Source organism: Mustela nigripes, chromosome 15 (assembly GCF_022355385.1).
Source record: "Mustela nigripes isolate SB6536 chromosome 15, MUSNIG.SB6536, whole genome shotgun sequence".
NCBI classification, from domain to species: domain Eukaryota; kingdom Metazoa; phylum Chordata; class Mammalia; order Carnivora; family Mustelidae; genus Mustela; species Mustela nigripes.
Genome location: NC_081571.1, coordinates 60,715,940 through 60,722,095, shown reverse-complemented (window position 1 = coordinate 60,722,095; position 6,156 = coordinate 60,715,940). Strand labels below are relative to the sequence as shown.

At 32.6% G+C, this 6,156-nt stretch overlaps 1 long non-coding RNA gene across 1 annotated transcript in view; it reads left to right on the top strand.

Annotated features, from left to right (window-relative positions):
* LOC132002545 (uncharacterized) overlaps positions 1-6,156 on the top strand; it is a 310,971-nt gene that overhangs the window by 23,815 nt on the left and 281,000 nt on the right. The gene's annotated exons all lie outside the window — the stretch shown is intronic.

Genomic DNA, 6,156 nt, shown 5'->3' with positions numbered 1-6,156 from the left:
TGAAAGGGGAACCCTCCTACACTGTTGGTGGGAATGCAAGCTGGTGCAACCTCTCTGGAAAACAGCATGGAGGTTCCTCAAAATGTTGAAAATAGAACTGCCCTATGACTCAGCAATTGCAGTACTGGGTATTTACCCTGAAGATACAAACGTAGTGGTCCAAAGGGGCACGTGCACCCGAATGTTTATAGCAGCAATATCTACAATAGCCACACTATGGAAAGAAGCTAGATGTCCATTAACAGATGGATGGATCAAGAAGATGTAGTATATATACACAATGGAATACTATGCAGCCATCAAAAGAAATGAAATCTTGCCATTTGCGACAACATGGATGGAACTAGAGCATATCATGCTTAGTGAAATAAGTCAAGCAGAGAAAGACAACTATCATATGATCTCCCTGATATGAGGAAGTGGTGAAGCAACATGGGGGCCTAAGTGGGCAGAAGAAGAATCAATGAAACAAAATGGAATTGGGAGGGAGACAAACCATAAGTGACTCTTAATCTCACAAAACAAACTGAGGGTTGCTGGGGGGAGGGAGGTTGGGAGAAGGGGGTGGGATTATGGACATTGGGGAGGGTATGGGCTTTGGTGAGTGCTGTGAAGTGTGTAAACCTGGTGATTCACAGACCTGTACCCCTGGGGATAAAAATATATGTTTATAAAAAATAAAAAAATTGAAAAAAAATGTCAGTGTTTAGTCAGTTATTGTGTCCTCAGCTCTCCATGTATGGGTTCAGTAAAGTATTTTTTTTTTTTTAATTGTAAGGATATCCCCAGATGAGGCTGTCAGAGTGATACTGCAAAGTATGAGATGAAATTTACCCTTTAAGAAAGAATGGCATGGCTTCACAGAAGTGGAAAGCAGAATGACAATTGCTAGAGTCTGGGGTGGGGGCTAGGGAGATAGTGGTCAAAAGTGCAGACTTTCAGTTAGGCATAAGGTAAATAAGTTCTGAAAATCTAATGTTCAGCAAACTGATTATAGTTAATAATACTGTATTGTATATTTGAAATTGCTAGGTGAGTAGATCATAAATGTTCTCACTTAAAAAGATAACCATGAAAAAAAGAATGATATGGATTTTAATCTTTTAGTTCTAGGTCTAACATTTACTGTCAGCTAGTGAAAATTAAATTAACATAAACCTTAATTACTCAAATCGTAAAGCAGGAATAATAATGTCTTACCAAGAATATGTATACTGGGTTCTGAAAAATAAGGCATGTAAAATTTACAAACCAGAAAGTATAGTGTTAACATTATGACCCAGGATCCTTCAAGCAAGGTGCCAGTGCAGATGTCTATTGCCTGAATCTGAGGCAGACTCAGGGATTGATATAGTTGTAATTCAGTGGTATGTATCCCTTGTGAGGAGCCTTAAGGCATTCCTTTATTTTGGTTTTGATAATTTCAAGAAAGAGAGATTTTGTCTATTGGTGAATGCTTCTGTCAGTACCCCTAAAGTCCACACTTTTTAACTTTCCAGTGATAGAAGTCACATGGGTGTATCTGGCCAAACAGGGCTAACAGTCATAAGATTCACTGTCCTGACTGAAAAAATAAAAAAAACAAAATGCACAGGATAATAGTTTTCAGGATAATTGATATCAGTCACTAAAGGAGAATAGAAATAAAGAGAGCTGTACCACTGTCCCAATTTACCAATGACAAAGTTTCCAAGCTGCAATACAAATAAGGGGAACAAAAGTAGAGCCAGTAATCTCTCTGAGTGGAGGATATGAAACTAAGAATCTGCAGAAAACAAGGCCATTACAGTCCACAAACCAGATTATGGGAAATAAAAGAGCAACATAAAGAACCACAGAAATCTGAAATGGTCCTTACTAGTATTATGAAGAATATTGACCCAAACATTTGTATAAGACAGTTACATTGGAGAATCACCCAGTAGATTATTAGGAACAATACTCAGAGCTCACATGGGACCAATAAAAGTACCAATCTTCAATAGCCAGGCTAGACTATTTTAAATTCTCACAGCATTGTGGGGAATACTAAGTTTCTTGCCTCTGTAGCGGACAATAAGAACTGCTCTTATCTACCTAACAAATTTTTAAAAAGCAAACCTTTTTAAAATTTATAAAAGCAAAAAAAACTTCAAGTTAACTGTGTTACACAATAATGCTCAAGAATCTTTATATGGAACAAATAAATATAGCCCTCAGCCAAAATTACCAAACATAGAGAGGGAAGAAAATATTATCTGTAATAAAAAAAAAAAAGAAAAAGAAAAAGAAAAAATATCAATCAAGACTGACTCAGAACTTTTACAGATGTTAGAATTAGGTGAAGACAATGAAAGTTACTAAAAATTAACCATATTTCACATATGCAAAAACTTAAGTAGATGTATTGAGGGTATGAAAAACTTTACTCTGAAGATGCAAATGCCAACATCTGAGGAACAGTTGCTATGGATAGAATAAATGGCCGATTAATTATTGCAGAAGAAAATGTTAACTAAAAATTAACATTGCTTAAATACATAACATGGAAGAGTTTCTAAAAGTTTTTTTTTAAAGATGTAAAAATCAATAAAATAGAAAAGAGCATAAGTATAATAAAATCCTTGAAGAAGAGAGGAGACATTGATAGAAAAATAATTTGAGGAAATGTGATTTTTTCCAAATATGATGGAAACTGTGAACCCACAGATCCAAGAAGTTCAGTGAATCCCAGACACAAACAAAATTCAAACTAAATTGCAGCAAGGTACATCATAGTCAAATTCCATAAAACCAGTGATAAGGAAAAAAAATCTTAAAAATAGTCAGAGAAAGACCTATTGTATACAGAGGAACAAAGGTAAAAGAGAAAGCAGATTTCTTGCCAGGAACATTGTAACTGAGCTGATAGTGGAGCAACATCTTTAAATTATAAAAGGAGAAAATTATATCAACACAGAATTCTAAGACCTCTGTAATAGCTTTTAAAATAATGAAAGCAAAAATGACATTTTCAGAAATACAAAAGTTGATCGCCTCTCGACCTTTTGGCTAAGATCATGTGCAGAAATACAAAAGTTGAAAAAATCAATCCCTGTCAGGTATACTCTACAAGAAATGTTAACAGTATCCTTCGGTCAGAAGGAAAAGTATACCAGGTGTAAACATGGATCCCCAGGAAGAAAAAATAGCAAGATAAATGGTAATGATGTGTTGTTGATGGATTATTGTTTAAACAAAAATAATACTCTGGAGTTGATATAGATATGTACATAAAATGTAAGTAAGCAGTACCATAAACATGGAAAAAGGGAAATGGAATATTTTTGAAATATTCTTATGCTATACCTCTGATAGCACATTTGTATGTAGGATGTGATAACTTAAAGCTGTATACTATAAAATATAAAGTACCATTGAAATAAAAAAATAACTGTAGCTAACAAACCAACAGTAGAAGATGATCACAAAAATACTCAATCCAAAATACAGCAAGAAAAAAAAGAACAAGAAAGAAGAGGAGGAAAAAAGAGAAAAAAGGAATGAAGAAAGAAAAGGAACAAAGAATATTTAAAACAACTAGAAAAAAATAGCAAAATGATAGACTTAAACCTACCACACCAACAACAGTGTTAGATGTCATTGGCCCCAAATCTCCAGGAACAGGAATAGATTATCATACTGAATGAAAAAGCAAGAAAAAACTCTGTTACCTTTAACATACACACTCAAGATATAAAGAAATGGATTAAAAGTAAAAACACAGGAAAGTTATAACATACTTTAATCAAAAGAAAGCTGGAGTACCTATATTCTCAGATAAAATAAATTTCAAAGCAAATAATGTTTTCAGGGCAAAAGAAATCATTGCATAATGAAAAAGTAAGCTAAAGTAATTAAAGTTTGGGATGCCTGGGTGGCTCAGTCAGTTAAGTGTCTGCCTTTGATCAGGTCATCATCTCAGGGTCCTGGAATAGAGCCCCAAGTTGGACTTCCTGCTCATTGGAGAGTCTGCTTCTCTCTCTCCCTCTGCTCCACCCCACCCCCACTTATGTTTTCTCTCTCTCTCAAATACATAGATAAAATCTTTGAAAACTAATTAAAAATCCTAAATGTCTATGCATCCATTAACAGACCTTCCAAACACATGAGCAAAAACTAAAAAGAATTCTATAAAAAATAGACAGTTTCACCTGTATGGCTACAGATTGCTATAGCCTATTTCCAATATTGGTAAAAAGAGTGGACAGGATATCAGTAAAGATATAGATTATCTGAACAATGCTATCAACCAAATTTACCTAATTGATATTTTGATATTTATTCAACACTACATACAACAGAATACTCTTTTTTTTTTTTTTTTTTTTTTTGCAGTTGCACATGAAACATTTACCAATATGATAAATATATCCTGGGTCACAGAATGAATCTTAATAACATTTAAAAATTCTATTTATATTCTATAAAATATATTCTGTGACCTGTGGAATTAAATTAAAAATCAACATACATCTCTTTGAGATATCTCCCATAAATACTTGAAAAAGATAGTAATAGAGTTCTAAAAAAGGCATTGTTCAATTTAAAAAATATTTTGAACTAAATGAAAATAATACAATATATCAAAATTTATTGTTGGCTATTGTTAAAACACACCTCAGGAGAAATTTATAGCACAAAATGCATAGTAGAAATGCACATAAAGACACAAGGGTTCATATCAATAACATTTATACCTTAGGAAACTAGAAAATAAACTGTAAATGTAATTTAAACAATAAAATAGAAATAATGAAAACAGAAGAGAAATCAATAAAATGAAATTTAGAAAAAGAAAAACCAAAAACTTATAACTTTGAGAAGACCAATAACATTGTTAAACTTTTAACTAAATACCAAGGAAAAAGTAGGAATATACAAATTACCAGTGCCAGAAATGAATGATATTATATCCCTATGTATTCCACAATCTGAAGAGGGTGATAAGTGTTTATGAAAATGATGGTGAATTCTTTCAAACTTTAGGGAAAATATTGTAATACAATTCCACGCAGAGTATTTTCAGAAATTTGCAGAATAATAATATTTTTCAGTTTATTTTAAGAGACCTAAATTACCCTAATACTAATCATAGAAACAGATTAGGAGCTAACAAATTACTGTTATCCCACATAAATATAAGTTTAAGTGATATAAACTATTTTAGTAAATTGAATCCAGCAATATAAAAGAAAGTTGTCGTGACCAAGTAGGATTTATCCCGGGAGTAAAAAGTTGATTTAGTAATCAATTTAGTAATCAATAATAAAAATCAATGTAATTTATCATATCAAACTAAACATAAAAACTGTATGATAATTTTAAGAGACACAGAAAAAAGCACTTGTCAAAATCCGACATCTATTTTTGCTATAAAATATCAACAATATAGAAATAACAAAAGAATATTCTAATCCTAATAAACTGTACCTTTAAAAAACTCTATAATGAATGACTACTTACTAATGGAAGTTACTGACCTCTAAGATCAGGAGGAAAGCAAGATTTTCTCCTCTCTACAGTTTTAGTTTATTTTGTACTAGAGATTGTACCCACTTCAATTAAAAAAAAAGTCACACTGATTAGGAAGAAAGAAATAAATATTGCTCACAGACTACCTGAATGCCAATGAAGAAATACAATGGACTTATAAACAAAAAAAATTAAATATAACCAACAAAACCTACAAGTATTAAGTTAATTCAGCAAATTAGTAATATCAATACAGAAGAATCAAATGTTTTCTATATAGTACCAAGGTACAACCCCAAAATGAATTTTGAAACAATTAGCAACAAATAATATGAAATATTTAGTGATAAATATGATGAAAGAGGTGCTAAACCTGTACACTAAAAAGGACATAACCCCTTTGCCGAGAGAAATTAAAGAGAGTCTAAATGAGTATAAAGGCTGAAGACTCTTATGTTGTTAAGATATCAGGTGTCACCATAAGTGACTCTTAATCTCACAAAACAAACTGAGGGTTGGTGGGGGGAGGGGGGTTGGGAGAAGGGGGTGGGATTATGGACATTGGGGAAGATATGTGCTTTGGTGAGTGCTGTGAAGTGTGTAAACCTGGTGACTCACAGACCTGTACCCCTGGGGATAAAAATATATGTTTATAAAAAACGA